Source organism: Argopecten irradians, chromosome 7 (genome assembly GCF_041381155.1).
Source record: "Argopecten irradians isolate NY chromosome 7, Ai_NY, whole genome shotgun sequence".
Taxonomy (NCBI): Eukaryota; Metazoa; Mollusca; class Bivalvia; order Pectinida; family Pectinidae; genus Argopecten; species Argopecten irradians.
In genome coordinates this window covers 31,048,527-31,066,700 of record NC_091140.1, presented here as the reverse complement: position 1 = coordinate 31,066,700, position 18,174 = coordinate 31,048,527, and the positions used below count along the sequence as shown (strand labels likewise).

The following is an 18,174-nucleotide window of genomic DNA, read 5'->3' as shown; positions in this document are numbered from 1 at the left end:
ACCGCCTCACTACGAAATAGTTCTAAATCCCATCAAATGTGTTTTAAAATGCATTATTTTCTATGTATAACGAAAACACTAAATCGATTCAAATGCATTTCTGTTAGACATTGTGTCCACATAAAAGAATTATGAAAATCGACAGACATGAAAACACTCCACAGTTTCGGCAATTTTAGACTTAGTTTATTAATACGGAACGAAATGTGGAATTGAGCTACTTAACTAGGATGGATGGGAAACAGAATGGACTGACAGACGCATCGATATCAAATGGTCTACACCGCCGGCTATCTATAGACACAATCAAGTATACCATCGCAGTTTGTTCTTTGGCGCCAATTTGAGAAAGCGTTCAATTTCTTATTTAAATCTAACGACAATACACGTATAGCTTTAGCAAACGCATGTACTTTTTGTTAAAATGTCTTTTCATCGCTGGCAGTCTTTCACGGTCACAATCATTCATTGGTACGAGAACAAGTAATATTGCCAAATCAACCGAATTTTCCGTTTTGACCCAAGTTTTAGACGATTTAGAATACGTAGACTACATGTAACCCGACTCTCGACCGTGTCATGAAATAACCCAGATTTCAGCATCAGACCCACAGTGTGAAAATATCACAAGGTGGCATGCGAAGTCAAAATTTTTGCAATTTGCACATTCGCAGTCTCCCAAAACACGCACCTCGCACAACATACATACAACACACCGCATACATAGGAGGCCGTCCTTACATGACCATAGCTGTTAATAGGACTTTAATTAATCAAACAAACAAACAATTTGCACATATTCTGGTTCGAAGTGATGACAAAATTACTGAGACCAGAAGTAGTTGTAGTTTTTGTTATTTATTTCATGTTTTAGATACGTAATTGTCAATGAGATCTGATAATTGGTTGGTTTATGAACATTTTTGACCAGAATAAGTTAAAGTCTTTCACTGTTTTCACTGATTCTAGACGCAAAGCCGAAGAAATGTTACAGATTGTGATTAGTTAACATCAGTCAGGGTCTTTTAATGACATGACATGGACAAGCCAGAGAGCCAGAGAGAAAAACACCGACCAACGGTCAGTACCTGGCAACTGCCCAACATGGAATTCGAACTTGAGACCCAGAGATGGAGGATTTGTGGTAATGTGTCCACTCGACTACTGCAGTCCATCGGAAACGTCACAGACTATTTATATCTGGATATATAATCAGACGGACCAGAGGATAAGTGCAAATTTATGTTGTCTCTGATTTTTGGAATGCAGTATTATGTACTTTGAATTAGGACATGAACTTTATCGGGGAACATTATCAGTTTTTTTACTCCTCTTCCAATCTCTAACGGAGAAGTTTATCGCTTTGTCCTCCTCGACTGTTTGTCCTCGGGGTAACCCTAATGATCCTGAAAGACTAAATTCGAAAAACTTTAATGAGTTACAAATTAGCTGTCAGCCGAACTGAACAAAATAAACGAATTTGAACACTTAGCATTAAAATGTGCTTTCAATGTGAAGACGAAAATTTCCTTTGTGATCAAAATTGACTTCTGCTGTACGTGGGAATTTGTTAAGAAAACACCAGGTTCCCTTGCCGGAGCCATAATTATCTACCCGAAATATACTCGGTGAAATCGCTGCCCTTGACATAACGTATATATCGCCCGTTGGTACAGCTGCCGGGACGCAATACTAAGGTCTAAGGATGGCATGTCAATGCGAAACACGATACATTCCGGAATGTTTGTAATTTGGCAAGTCGTCTTGCAGCGAAGCTAGAATTAAAATAATTTTCATTTAATTAAGAAAACCGGAGCTGTCATGAGGGTATTGTGTTTTTTAGGATTTATGTTTGTGTCGATGTCAATGTATTGCTGCTAACGGAGACTGAATGAAAAGCTATAAAACCCAAGGTCCGCAGGTCAGGGATGGTAATGGTGTTCTTAACATCCAGTTATAGCCATTCAGGGGTGGCGAGGGGTGGCGGGGGGTAGCATTGGTTGTATTTTTTCCTCAATGCTATTTAACTTGTGCCCAGGTAACAGAACATTTTAACAATCCGATGGTCGGGATCACTGATAACGTTCCCTCCCATACCTCCGTGTTGGTGAGGGAGGGGACAATCACCAGCATAGTATGACTATCTACTTACCCAAAATATCCTAACTGACACTGGTTGCATCCTTCCGCCGTTTTTAAAGCATGTTTAAGTATAACCAGGCCCCTAAATTTAAATCTCCCGAATGAAAGCAGATCTTTCCATTACGTCTGAATTTCTGACACAGAATTACGGTGCTGATCTTGATTGCAACTTTCCCTCGTTTTTTGACATAATTTGTATATCAATATAACCACACCTCTAACTTAACTTAAAATTCTCTATAGGAAAGCTATACAAACGTTATGGGAAATCAAGTAAATGGACTTTCCATAACTTGTGCAATGTTTTCCCCAAGGATAATTTTAAGCTAAACTGTTTTCTTGAGTTAAGGAATATTGATGAAACTGGGCCCGGGAGTCTTTAACGCAGATTACATAAATGTATATATCCTAAATCGAGTCTTTTAACCAACGACCAAAACAAACAATTTATGTAAGGTGGAGAAGCATGATTGCTCTAGACAAAGTATGGTCAAGAATGGAAAGTACTGACATGAAGAGCTGAGACTAAAACTGTGATAAAAACACTTCCTAGTGCGAGAAGCAATCAAGGCTAAGAAAACGTATATACGTTGGTGGAATTAATAGCCCCCGTATGGATAAGACGCCGTGATCGGTAAACTTCGATTCCCCAGAGTCGGTACAACATTGAAGCCACAGAAAGACCCACATATATCCACTTAGACACTAAATAGGCAAAAAACAAATTGTCATTCCGTACGACTGAATAAATTAGCAATGATTACATGTAAATCAGGGTTGCTCGCATGTCGCAAGTCATTCGGAATACCCTTGCGTGCGTGTTTGTAGGTACAAATACGAGTATATCGTGATTTGTCCTCCTCTACAAATTGCTTCCGATAGGACGAGAAAACAACGGGGAAATATGCTGCCATTATGTCATCAAAATAGTCCATTAAGCGTTCTGGATTAACAGCTTCGATAGTGACCAAGGCGGATAACGGCTGACCGACATGGACTTTCATTTACACCAATCATCTTCACCCCACCTCGCCTCGCTCTCATCACCATTCTGTCATACAGTGTATATCTCGTTCTCCACTGCGATAGATGCCATTTTGTAAAATGACAAGTAACATTCCAAACCAAGAAGTTAGGTCCTTCTAAACCCTTCTACTTTTCGCGTGTCTGGCAGCGTCCATTGTTTGGGCTTTTACATCCCTATGACGTATATCCGTTTCACACTATGGCCAATGAAAGTACACGTACCATCGCCAAGATATTTAACTAGTCAACACGATGTATTTTGAAGGCGCATTGTAAGATAAGTAACTCAGCACATCCACAAGGGAAGTGGCGTGACTGCTTTTCCCACTGTCAGTATAATGTGACAGGGCGGGGTGTGTTGTTCGTTGTCTTGAACATCCTGCTTCAGCGAGACAGCACCATCAAATGTGAAAGCGTTACAGATTTCCAAAGAAGACACATCATGAACATACAACAGGCTCCCAAAACGCATATACACTTCCAATAAACAACCAATCACATAGCAGGAAAACTTAAACTGACCTTAGATGTTCGGTAACATTATTTTCGTATAAAAAATGTTATAATGAAATTCTATAAACTAGTATGTAGGGTAGTATTTTTCATTCCCAAAGAAAGACATTCTGTTTCCAAAGCGCGTCAACGATAAAAAAATTCTAAAATAATTGTTGACAAGATCATAAATTGGTTAATCGATTGATTTTAGCGACCTTATCAATTGGATTTTATTTGTTATCAATGAATTGATTTGCCAAATTGTGCCCCAACATTAATGGTGACATTTCAGATAACTGGTGACCAATCACTGCGTGTTTAGAATATTAACGAGCCAATGAGTGAAGAAGGGCTATTTATATCGACGGAAATCTCAATAATGTACGAAGCGTCTGTGATATCTGAAGCCTTACTTTTGAACGCGGAAGTAACTCTCTCATTCTGTTGATCTATTTCAAAAAAGAATAAAAAAAAGTCGTTTTGTCTTTTTCTACTTGCATATACATTTGATGTTTTACTGGTATTTGATTTGTGAAATACAGATACATGGCGCCTTTTGAGTCTTTTATTATCCGTTTGTGAAACAACATTACCGGACGCTTTCCATAGATTATCCGCTTTGTGGCGAATTTAAATTCAAATGAAAGCCGACACAGCATAAATAGCAAACCGAAAGTAGTAAAAATTCTAAACTATCTATAAGAGTGAGAAAGTTGTGTTTCAAAAGACATCATTTCTTTACGGGTTCTGTTTATAGTAAAGTTTAAAAGACTTGCATTGATAGCAACGCGGAGAGAGTGACTTTTCGCTTCAAAAAGATCAAATAAAATCCTATAGTTTGCAAACGACGATAAAATCGCTAAAAACTTCCATGGGACCAGATTTTGTTCTAGGACGCAATTTACAGCCTTTGAACGCGACTGATGAATATGCCAACAACCATTCGTAATGACAGCGAGACTACTCTGCAATTTAATCGAAAATTCAAACTTTGCAATAAAAATCGTTGGTGTATGACGTCATACGTGACACATCAGTAGCCATGTGGATATATAGTATGATTTTTATCCATAAAAATCATTTCCATTTACAGATCGTATCTATACTTATGTATGCATGTCATGTAATCTTAGAACAAAACATTCGTTAAAATCAATATCCTTTATAGTTCTTTAAAACTTGAAACGTCCATCGCGGGAGTAGGGAACTGCACGTGCCAGTCATTTATATGCATACATGTTAGTTTCATAAAAAAACCACTATGTTTATTCCCACCTACGATATACAAACTTTTACTTCCATTTACAGTTTACAGTTTACTGCTTTCCGACACGCATTGAGTTGGTTAAAAACTTTAACAAGTTACGATGCGCTAAACTACATTTGGATGTAAATAAAGTACACGTGTATACAGTCGGAGATGTTATTACGGAAACTTCAATAAAACTAAACGGTTGTGCGTGTTATAGCAGTGGTGTTTAGATTCTATATTGTTAGTATGCATGGAGCAATGTCGCTGAATCGCATCTTAAACGGGTTCTAACTTTTAACAATTATCGTCGAAGTGGGGACATTTTTAGACCCCAGAAGCGATTGAAAATCTCGTTTCATCTACTAGTTTTTCAAGAAAACAGGGGAAATTTAATCAACGGCGGTTTAATGTAATAAAAACCTACAAAATGTGTTTGGTGTGTTTGAAAAGTGCACAGAACGCGAGATTGACTGTATTATAGTAAAGTTCAAGTAGAAAGTTAACAGTTATTTTGTTACCTATACTTTAAAAGATTGATGGCATATAAACTTCCTCCATTGATCGTCGAAATACCATGATTTCACATCATATAACTGGAAAAACTATCTTTAACGCAATTTGTGATAATTAGAATAAATGTTCGGCTATCTAGCTCCAATTTCAGAAACGCACATGACATACTATTTCTGACATTTACGTGAAAGTGGTGTTTCGTGGAAACGTGTTGCTCGAAGCTTAAGTTATCTTTGTAACGTACAAAACGAGCGCGTTATATTCTCTCCGGACACATTTAGACTGGAACGAACTTCGAGGGTGATATGTATACATGGGAAATATTGAAATGGACTTTGACCTATAGTTACCATCAAAGTGTATTCTTCTTGCGATAAAAGTTCGAGAAGAGATATAGATGGATATCATCACATAAAGAATTTATCAGGGTGTCTCTTTATTGAAATACTCGCAACGAAGAAGGCATGCTTCCATTTATCACAGACATAAATCTTTTAACATATACAAACGTATATTGTCTACCGTGATTTACTACCCACTTCAATATCACCTAAACGTTTGTAGTCTACCGAATATATAACGAATTCGTTCTTCCAACAAATGGTCTACACACACATATATATGTAAACGGTCAACAGTATAGACGTGTGAATTTTATTATTTTATTTTCATGTTCCAATTATGGACTTTTATCGATGGAATAAAAAAGTAAAGTACAAATAGAAAAAAACCCCAAACATTTCATTGTAACGTAGCGACAAAATGGTGGTTCTTGTCTCAAGAATATACAATCTTAAAGAGTAAAAGCGGACATAAATTTTTGATATATTAGAGATATGACTGATAAAAGGATCCCAATTGAAAATAATACCTTAGTTATTCTTTGATCTTATTTTGGGAATTCATGTTAAAATGTTGAAAATATCATCATCATAACATGTTTCAACACGGCATCCGGTTCCAAAGATCTACAAGATACCAATGAAGTACCACGGTACACGAAAGTTAAAATTTTGTAACATGGAGATATTTCAAAGTACCAATGGTTTGTTTTGATAAATACATTATTTACAGTGGGATATTGACGCACCTGTAAACACAGCTAGTTTAAATAGTCTAGGCTTTCAACATAAACCCCACACGATTAAGTACCCCGATAATTTCGATATCAACATCAATTCACGCCAATTGACCACGGTGCGTCGCGAATTATCACCGCCGGTTATTTCAAACCAGCGATATTTCACAGACTTAAAGTTTATAGGTGTTAATTAAATACTAAGAACATTGAACTGGCCACCACGGAAGTCATAAAAATCGCCCGGGATTTTGGTTAAGATCCCGGATTACGCTGGACATCAGTGGTCAAGGAATGACCGATTGTCTCGCTCCGGCCAGCCGAGTGAGTTTTATTGGCGAGTAAGTGCCTCGTAAATTTACCTGGCTGAATTATCGTTGTCCAGTCATAAGTTACCACTGACCATAAGGACAAGCTACTGGACTGTGCCGACAAGTGACCATCACCAGGGATCGGTCATCTCGACACAACAGGATAAAACAACTTTTCTAAGGCCACTACGGCCATGGAGATGAGATACCAAATACTTCTATAGACACCATTGGCAATGACCTAACGGCGAATCTGTAGATCTTAAACCTTCAGACATCACATTGTCAATAAAGTCAACAAAAAGACAACAAAGTTTAGGTAAAAAAAGACTAATGAAAAAAGAAAATGTTAAATTCAAAATGCACGACACACTTTTTTAACCTAACACCTTAATCTTATACCATTATAGAAACTACAAGATTGTAAAGGAGACCCTCTAAGACCTCTACGTTTTTGGAAACAATAACTTATCATTATTGGTTGTGTAACAAAACTGTCCTTTTACAATACTTTGTTGTGGAAATACCAATTGGGAAAACATTGGAGATATAAATGTTGGTTTTAATTAAAGCAAGCTGTTGGCGGGTTCAGATATTGTTCAGACTTTTTATTTGACAAGGAAGTTGAAATTTGAATAATTTGATATCAAATTAATCAATTCCCTGTTTTTGTATGGAAGACCTTGAGCCCTGAACACCGGCTCATGTAATTAGTTGGACAATTTCACGTTATTTAGCAGCGATTTTATATCAAGGTTTTGCATGTATCTGAACGATGGCGCTGATGGTACCTGAAGGTCGTTCCGAATGTCAACACTGAAAACAGTTTTCGTTATATAATAAGATGTAATTTCAACCAGTCCCCATAGCCTATCGCGTTTCCATGGTGTCAAGATAGATGAATATATAAGAAAACGTAACTAAATAGGTTTTATTTGTCTTATCGCGGGACCACATCCGGGTTTTCTCGGTTCAACTATACACCTATATTGCGTGTACAATGGTCTCTGGTGTGAACGAAGAAAAAGGACACAAAAACAGACACGGAAGTCTGTATATAAGCATGACATATTATTTACATTGTAATATGTCCGCCATGTTGTTTTTCCCTTCCATGTACGAATTATTGTCACGGAGGATAATTAAGGCGGTCATCTATCGGGCATAGACGATGGAGGGGGGGGGGGGGGGGTGGCGGAGGGCGGGGGTACACGTGTTAAAAATAGGAATACCAGACACAAAACTGTCAAAATATCAAAGTCTTTGAGTCCGGAGTCGGAGAAAAACTCGGATAAGACTGACATATGGCTTCGATTTCTCGAAACAAAAGTACCGACTTAAGTCAAAACTTAAGTTTTTCTCCTCATTTAACTTATGTGAATAAAATTGACTTAGGTCAGTTTTTTTACTGAAGTTTGTTTAGAGAAATCGGGGAATGGACAAGAATTCAACATAACATTAATAAAACAGGAAAATTACGTCAATTGAAAAATACGTTTACGTCACAGTAATCTTAATGGCGTTATTGTCGTACGTTCTTTTATTGGAGTCATCTTTCTAAAAAAAGTTTTGATTGTTATTTGTTACATTGCAAAGTACAGAGTTATCTGCCCTTGTGGGTAGGTATCAACATTGTGACGTCACTATTTGGAGGGCGAATTTTACGTCGTTTTCTCTCAAAATAATGTAGTTTTAGGGAGTAATGCGTTACCAAGGAATTAACTTTAAAGATGCTCCACCGCCGACAGAGCATAAATTATATTCATCCTTTGAACAATAATTGGTGTTTAATCATGTATATATATGTCTAATTAACACAAAAATAATATAAAACAATTTATTTCGCCTTTGGTGCATGCGCAATCAGTACTTCATTCCATATAGGATATAGTGACACGGAATTTTTTCGGGATGCAATTAATTATTTTCATATTTTTAACTTGAAGTAAAATTAGAAGCTCAAACTTTTCAATGGTGGTAATGGTGTAAAGTAAGTAACTTTTGTAACTGAAGAAAAATACTAAATCGTCTGTTCCTGTTTTTGATAGTGAAAAATACCATTTGTCAGCGGTGGAGCATCTTTAATTATACTGTAGGAAACGCAAACTGCGTCTCATTTTGTAAATTTACATCACTGTGAACGCATATTAGCAGGCATTCCAAAACCTGGGTGGGATTAAGGGGAACAAAAACCAATAAGTTTTCAACATCCTTTTCATTACATTTGTATATTAATAAAATGCATATTCACCACAGGGGAGAGCATATATCCTACTGTGTCACTATTTAGAAACGAGAAACTTGGGGATGACGGGGTTCAGATTGAAGGGATAGAGAGAGTGAGAGGGGGAAGGGAGGGGGAGAGAGAGGAGGATGTGGCGAGACAGAAAGAATAAAAGATATGAGGATTACTTGATGAGGAGATAGGGAGGGCAATTGCTTCAGTATTTGTTTTTTTAGAAGTGAAGAGTATTAGGTGCTTATACTTTGTTACGTATATTCTGCCGACATCATATATCTCAATCCATCGCCAACGCACCAAACAAACCCTATGTCATCTGTCTTATTTTGTTCTCTGAAAAAACCCCATATAAGGTTTATTCTGCAGAAGAAAACAAAACCACAGCACATCAGGCCTAGGTCTACTTTCATGACGCCTCATTTTTACCGTTTCCGCTATACAGCGTACACGATACAGTAAGTGGTTTCTTCTCAAATCATTTCATTTACAACATGGACATCTATCAAAGAGAACAGTTAGCGACTACGCAAGAAACCCGTCCCAGAAATGAAAATTTACCTCTTTTATGTAGTCGTAGCATGTCAGATGAAATCTGTGTAACTGCTTATATCTGTTTTTGAGTTAACGACCAGTTAGTGCGATATATGCTTTCTTGGTATTTTCTCTCTCTCTCTCTCAATTTGTACGGATTGGTACACAATACATATTCTAATGTCTTATGCCGATCGATATATGTTGTAGCGTTGTTATTTAAGCTTTTGTTATTGTTGATGACGATGATGATGGCGACGAAATGTATTTTTACTATGGTCGAATTTGTCGTATTCATTAAGAACTACCATGACTGTAATGGTTAATGATGGACAAAAATAAATAAATAAATAAATAAATAAATAAATAAAAGTTTTAAACAACAACCCACTATTACATCATTGTATCGATGTCTGGTCTTTAAAGCACATATTCATCAATTGTTTAGACGTTACCCTCTCCAATTTTTTTTTTTTTTTTTTTTTTGTGTTTTTGGATTTAACAATTACATGTGGAGATCATCAGCAACGAAGTTACAAAAACAATCATATCCTTCGCTTAGGCTTTTGTCGTGGTTTTTTTTCTTCATTTTTTCTTTCCCTCGTTTTCCGTTTGCTTGTTAGTTGGTGATTCAAGATGACAATTTCCGGTTGTTAAAAAAAGACGAAGGGCTATTTTCTAATTCATTATTCGCGAAGACTACAACTTCATCAAAATACGTCATTTTGCGTGACAGTTCTTTCTCAAGAAACAGGACAGCGGGGTCTGATTTCAGATTCATGGATTCAGGAGGTGGAATAGGATATAACATGTTGACAAATGCACATAAGTCTTTTAAAATATGTGCGTGCAAAAACGAATTAAGGTGAATCTCGCCCATCTAATGACAAAAATTTAAAGTTTTAGAACGAGACAATTAAAAAGGCAATGAAATTGAAAACAATTGTTCTAGTTGCTCATAAAAAGAACGGAAATTTACTAGTTTATTTTAGTAAAAACAAGAAAAGAAATTAATTGGGTTGAAAATCTTAATTACAATATAAGGCAGACTGCGTGTTGTAGTGTATTTAATCTTTTCCATTCAATATCGCATCAATTGTCAATCAAGCCAAGACAGATTAAAGCCAGTAAAATCTTGTAAATTGAGTAAAAAGTATGGCTAAATGGCAACTCAAGATTAAATTTTAAATGTCTGTTAAGGAACGGATCATATCCCCGATTAACTTAATGACTTATTGAATTAGGAATTCAGACACTTGGGTCTCTTTCCGTTTGAATGATTTGTTACGAAATGCAAATCAGCTACAAAAACGAACATGGTAACAACATGGACAACTATTGAAAACACACATCAAACCACGAAAGAATCTCTTTTTTAATCCCAGCAGAAAGGGCACAAGGATACAGATATTGACCTCACCTGCTTCCTTCCTCTTAACACGAACCAGAAATTTCTGTCTAATCAGCCGAATTCAAAATTTCAATGTTTCTCTTGACGCCATCTCACATTTGACCTTTAGTTGAGTTATCGTCAGTAGGGGAGCCTTTGTTTCTATTTCACTTCTGAGATATAGACAAAAGAATATATGGAAGTTTTATTTTACCGAATGCCATAAAATCTCATTAGTGAAGGCCAACTACTATGGACAGATAAATAAAGAAATCCTGGCGTTTACCGTTAAAAGAGTGTTTGGAAAGTCACAGTTAGAACTATAGACAAATAAAATATTAAAATAAGGTCAATGCAAGATCAAGAATATTCTCTGGCTAGTTACATGTGACCCAGTTTGTTATTGTTATATAATTTATCTCTGAATTAAACAAACACGTATCTATAACAGAACTTTTGTCCTAACCATTTATTGCCCTTTTTAGATAAATTCCACTATATAAAATACCCTATTAGCATGTATTTGAAATAATATGACATTTACTTATGACTTATCATATTGTTTTTTCGAGGATTGACAAATCATCGTGTCCACCTGAACACATGTCTATGATTGCATGGAATCAGTGGAACAATACTACAGGCATTATGTCTGCATCATCAGGAAACAGGACGGGAGATCATCTTACAATCTTTGAAAACTATATATCATGCTTGGGTCACAAAGGAGATTCAGCACTTCAGTAAGGTAACCGTAATAATCCAATTAAAAAGGAAACACCAACGTTACATTATAAATTCTCATTTATCAGTCGGCAGAATGTTCCATTAAATCTATGAGAGGTTTACCAATGTTAACTGTCGTGTAGGTACTGTAGTGTCTTAATGATTCTAAAGGTTGGACAGTCTACGGAATGAACTTGTATAGCATAAGGTTTTAACTTGTAAGGCTGTCTAAGGATTGGACTTGTATGGCAGTCTAAGGATTGGACTTGTATGGCAGTCTAAGGATTGGACTTGTTTGACAGTCTAAGAACTGGACTTGTATGACAGTCTAAGGATTGGACTTGTATGACAGTCTAAGGATTGGACTTGTATGACAGTCTAAGGATAAGACTTGTATGGCAGTCTAAGGACTGGACTTGTATGGCAGTCTAAGGATTGGACTTGTATGGCTGTCTAAGGAGTGGACTTGTATGGCTGTCTAAGGATTGGACTTGTATGGCAGTCTAAGGATTGGACTTGTTTGACAGTCTAAGAACTGGACTTGTATGACAGTCTAAGGATTGGACTTGTATGACAGTCTAAGGATTGGACTTGTATAACAGTCTAAGGATTGGACTTGTATGACAGTCTAAGGACTGGACTTGTATGACAGTCTAAGGACTGGACTTGTATGGCTGTCTAAGGACTGGACTTGTATGGCTGTCTAAGGATTGGACTTGTATGGCTGTCTAAGGATTGGACTTGTATGGCTGTCTAAGGATTGGACTTGTATGGCTGTCTAAGGATTGGACTTGTATGGCTGTCTAAGGTTTGGACTTGTATGGCAGTCTAAGGAGTGGACTTGTATGACAGTCTAAGGATTGGACATGTATGACAGTCTAAGGATAAGACTTGTATGACAGTCTAAGGATTGGACTTGTATGGCTGTTCTAAGGGTTGGACTTATATGACTGTCTAAGGATTGGACTTGTATGGCTATTCTAAGGGTTGGACTTGTATGACTGTCTAAGGATTGGACTTGTATGGCTGTCTAAGGATTGGACTTGTATGGCTGTCTAAGGTTTGGACTTGTATGGCAGTCTAAGGAGTGGACTTGTATGACAGTCTAAGGATTGGACATGTATGACAGTCTAAGGATAAGACTTGTATGACAGTCTAAGGATTGGACTTGTATGGCTGTTCTAAGGGTTGGACTTATATGACTGTCTAAGGATTGGACTTGTATGGCTATTCTAAGGGTTGGACTTGTATGACTGTCTAAGGATTGGACTTGTATGGCTGTTTAAGGTTTGGACTTGTATGGCAGTCTAATGATTGGACTTGTATGACAGTCTAAGCGTATGACGCGTATAACTGTTTAAGGGTTGGACATTTATGACAGTCTAAGGATTGGAATTGTATGGCAGTCTAAGGATTGGACTTGTATGACTGTCTAAGGGTTAGGCTTGTATGACAGTCTTAGGGTTGGACGTGTATGACAGTCTAAGGGTTGGACTTATATGGCTGTCTAAGGGTTGGACTTGTACGACAGTCTTAGGGTTGGACGTGTATGGCAGTCTAAGGATTGGACTTGTATGGCTGTCTAAGGGTTGGGCTTGTATGACAGTCTTAGGGTTGGACGTGTATGACAGTCTTAGGGTTGGACGTGTATGACAGTCTAAGGGTTGGACTTGTATGGCTGTCTAAGGGTTGGGCTTGTATGACAGTCTTAGGGTTGGACGTGTATGACAGTCTAAGGGTTGGACTTGTATGGCTGTCTAAGGGTTGGGCTTGTATGAGTCTTAGGGTTGGACGTGTATGACAGTTTAAGGTTTGGACTTGTATGGCTGTCTAAGGGTTGGATATGTGTGGCTGTCTAAGGATTGGGTTTGTATGGCAGTCTTAGGGTTGGACTTGCATGACAGGCTTAGGATTGGATTTGTATGGTATTCTAAGGATTGGACTTGTATGGCAATCTAAGGATTGGACTTGTATGTCAGTCTTAGGTAAGGACTTGTATGGCTGTCTATGGATTGGACTTGTACCGGTATGGCAGTCTAAAGGTTGGATTCGTATGGCAATCTAAGAATTTGACTCTATTAAATTGGTCTTAATATTTCAATCCTTTGATAGTGAATTGAACCAACGCTGGCATATCTTCTACCATTGAAATTCGGAATCCCGTCTTTTGTAACCGACATTTAACTGATATTTCTTCATGTATGATGAAAACTTACAACATTGGCTATTGCATTAATGACGCCCACTGTGCTTGGAATAGAATTTTATAAACTTCGTTAATAATGTTGTTTTAACATGATAAGTATTTATGTCAGCACTCTGAAATGACTAATATTGACGATTTTGCAAATGGTATGGCGCCGATTTTGTTATTGAAAAAATACCTTTCATTATGTAAGTTGTATTTGAAATATTTTTCAGAAATTGTGCAAGAATGTCTCGGAATAGCTGGTTCCATATGACTAGCCGACTAAACAGCATGCCGAAACATACTTGCGACATTCTGATGGAACCTAGTAGACCCGCCCTAGTCCTAGACTCCACAGGCGTTCCATAACAATATGTTAAAGTCAATTATTACTTAGTCTACAATTATCTTCAAACATATTATTTTTTCAAACGTGCCAGACAAAGTTGTTCCTAACTGTCAAAAACCATCATACAGCAATTTCATAAAGACATTGACGCCTCCTGGAATTGATCATTAAAGTCAACCCCTTGCGTGCGGTGTTTGTACGGTTCTAAAATGTGCTGCAACATCGAATCTCTCGAAGATGTATATACTCTGCCGAAATGGCTCATATCATGTCGGCTAGTCCACCAATCGACATAAACAAGCATTACATCGTGTTACCACTGACAATTTTACTGGTTTTGGTACATCAATCACATAGGTTAAGTAGATTTGAAACGAGAGGGCAGAGTTTTATCCGGAGTAAATGATACCTCGAACTTCTTGTATAATTCTGGTTATATAAATAGTTACGTCACTGACTTACCTCTAACCCCCGGGACATAGTTGAAGTACATATCTGTAAAATGCTCAACCCCCGGGACAGTCAAACTACATGTATATATTATATATTTACATGTATAGTGTGTAGTCCAAAATTTCGTCAATACGGCTACACTGCTCACACGAAATGTAAATAAGTAAAACCAGGTTGATTTAAATCCGTTTTTGTTAGTGTGAGTTTTACATACAAATCCTTTACACTGTATTTAGAAAGCTTACTCCACCGGACGCAACTTTAATTATCATTCGATTCTTACCCGTGTTTACGCGTGTTAGAGCCTCTATTTGGTTAGTACATACATGTGAATTATTTCTACTTTTGAAAACAAACATCGCGTTATTAATTTCGATTGATTTCACTGGAGCATGTCGCCGCGGCGATGCTCATTATGATGAGAACGGGAGCGTTGGTCCCTATGTTTGAGCAGCCAAAATATCCATACATCGACTACAAATCAATCTGGGACAACCAGTCCGGTCGCACTGCCAAATGATCGCTTTGATATGAGCAGCACTATGTGTTTTTTTATTTGTCAAAGATGAATACTGTATTCAAATGCTCGGGTAAAATAAGTCCGATAACAAGATTTGACGTAGTCTTGTTAGGGACGGGTAAACAAGCCGAGTAGGAGTACAAAACAAATCTATAATTAGACACAATCCCGTGGGGAGGGGCCGTCACGCCCACAACTGGAGGCCAGGACGAAAGGCCGAATGTGATATGAAATTAAATTCACCTCTTGCACAGAATTTGTCACGCGGCTATTTGAATTAATCAATGTTTCTCTGATCTACACAATATGCCGTAATATTCAATATGACCCTATATGCCTGAGTATGCGATAATGAATGACATTTCTACACGGTAGTGATTAGATATGCTTGTCCTTTATTAGAATAACTATGAAGCACATATGCGAACATACAATTAACACAATATTGAAAATGAACTTCCAGGTCTGGTGTTTGCTTAATACGAATTTGATTTAATAAGTTTAAGTGAGATGGTTGTTAGTCAATAAAAGACTGCGGTTTAATGTGAAGATACCCCCGGTGTAACTGTGAAACCTTTTAGAGCAGCCGCCATAGCCGAGTACGGACTGTGTGTATATGATACCTTTTGAAGTAGAAGCTAGTTTTTCGCTTAAGAGAGATTTCAACCTTTGGTTTTCCTTCGTCTGTATGATAAAGTTACTCACCTGAGTTCTTCTGATTTCTGCCTGATGTTCCGATTTTACAGCCGAGAGCTTCTAAAGAATGATACCTTGGGAAGCATCAGTTGCTATCTGACCCCTGGTCAGCGTGAAGTGTCCGGAGAGAGAGGTAGCCGGGTGCTCGAGCTTATTACCTCACACGCTCCATCTGCTATACAGCTAATATAGAGTGACCAACGGTCAAGCCTCCTGCCAAGTACGGCTAATCATAAAACACAAAACAGCGGCGACACATTGGTTAATTAGAGAGGATTAGCGGCATTAAATTTCAAATTTATCCCAAACAGCATCCATATTGTCCCGATAAAGTCCTTGTCTCTAATTGGCTAAGCACGTTTCCTTAGAACTAATAATTACACAGTTTTACGGTCGCCTGCCACTACAGCAAGATAGCAAGTCTCCCATAAACGTCATTATAATGAAGTTTGGCGATAACGGACGGTGTCAAACACTCTTTAACAACCCAAACTCGAGTCGACAGTTCTACCCAGAGGTCCTATTCCCGTATGATGGAATGGTCAAGTAGGCCGAGATGTGGTCAAGAATTCGTCTTGTCTCTATGTATTGCCGCTACGTTCCGTAACAGCCAATCTTGAACATATGCTAGTAATAGATCTACTCTTGTGTAGAGCGAGTTGTTGAAGTGTTACTACGATAGATGGTCACCGCACCGTCTTAAAGTGATAATGCGCTGTCGCTCGCTGTTTGTTTTCACTCTCTAACGCTGTTCACTGCAACAACGACTATATCACCCAAACCGGCTCATTACACGTGCTTAGTTCAATTACTAACCCAATCAACAAAACCCTTTTCTGATATTGCTCTAGACGAGTCCGATCTCCACTTGTCGATTTCCGATCTCTGTGAGTGAACCTGTGTATATTGTAAGCTCGCCGTCCGTTGTTCTGATACCCCGCTGCTGAAACGTATGTAAGTATGTAAATACTGTCACATGCGTACCGTGGTAACAGACACCGTTATATTTCGGCGATGTTTTATAGACATACAGAGAACGTCTATGTGATGTGTTTTTGTACCGATTCGGGTACTGTTTCACATCTTTGTCAGGTTTCGTTTTACCCTCGTGTGATGTCGCTAGCGCGGCACGCTTTCCATTGATCTGCCAAACCCATCGCATCAGTCTCTCCTAGGACGGTAATTGATTGCTCAAACATTCGGACAAAACACTAATTCGAGTAATTGTTATTGTTTAATTGATTGATGTTGTTTTTGTTTGTCCAGCTGCTGGAAACATTCCAGGTATTCTGTCGTCTGTTTCAGATCGGTGTTGAATTTCTCCAAGTCATACACATTTGTCATAATTTTCAAGGACATACGCCAAATGAACAACCTGCCTCCTCTGTAATTGTTCCAGGCTATAATAGAGTATATGATGCTATTGATCATCTGTTGAGGTGTAGTTTGTTAGTGGTACTTCGATCAATCTTTGTTTTACTTTAGTCACGAAATTTTGTATTTTCTCATACTTATGTCGTAATGTTATGTGCGTCAAGGTGAAACTGACATTGTTCTTCATTTCTTCCTGGTATATAAATCTTACTTGATTGAAAGTAAAATTAAATAAAAAACATACAACACATTCATTTTATGACTTTCATGCATGTTCGTTTCATTCCATATACATTGGCTTTCAAACCAAATTAAAATATGTGAAAGTTTCCATGTCAGCATAAAATGTATAATGTTAGCGGGAAGACTCAAGTACATGTATATATACAAAACAAATTCGGTGTTATAAGGGCAGGCATAACTTTTATTTATTAAATTTCGAAATTAACGTAAAACATTACAATAATTGCCTTATGTTTATGTTAACATTGTTGTTTATCAACCTAGAGAGATCCCGGTATTTACCGAAGGAAGGTGATGTGTATTGCAGTATAATAACCGACAGAATGGCATATGATCCAGATATAAGGGTCTTAGTCTTTCGCGTGATTGCGAGACTGCCTTGCAATATATTCTCATGTCGTCATAAACCACCGACTGACGTCATACTAATTGTCTGCACGTGAGGTTATCGTTATAAAATAGTCGTTGGCATATATCATTCAATGAAAGTGATGTATAACGCAATGTCAACATCATTCGCCATTTTCAATATTTATAGATGCCAAAAGTAATCAGGAATCATCTATGTTGAATTATATCTATTGTACTGGCTTCATCAGATATTTTACTATTCATACAAATTGAATCTTCGTACAGGAAATTTAT

General features: G+C 37.6%; 1 protein-coding gene across 1 annotated transcript in view; it reads right to left on the bottom strand.

Moving 5' to 3' along the window:
• LOC138328127 (protocadherin gamma-A10-like) overlaps positions 1 to 16,909 on the bottom strand; it is a 64,079-nt gene extending 47,170 nt beyond the window's left edge. Inside the window, exon 1 of the mRNA XM_069274770.1 lies at positions 15,922 to 16,909. The gene's annotated coding sequence lies outside the window, so the exon portion shown is untranslated. The remainder of the gene's footprint in view (positions 1 to 15,921) is intronic.
• Positions 16,910 to 18,174: the final 1,265 nt, after the last annotated feature.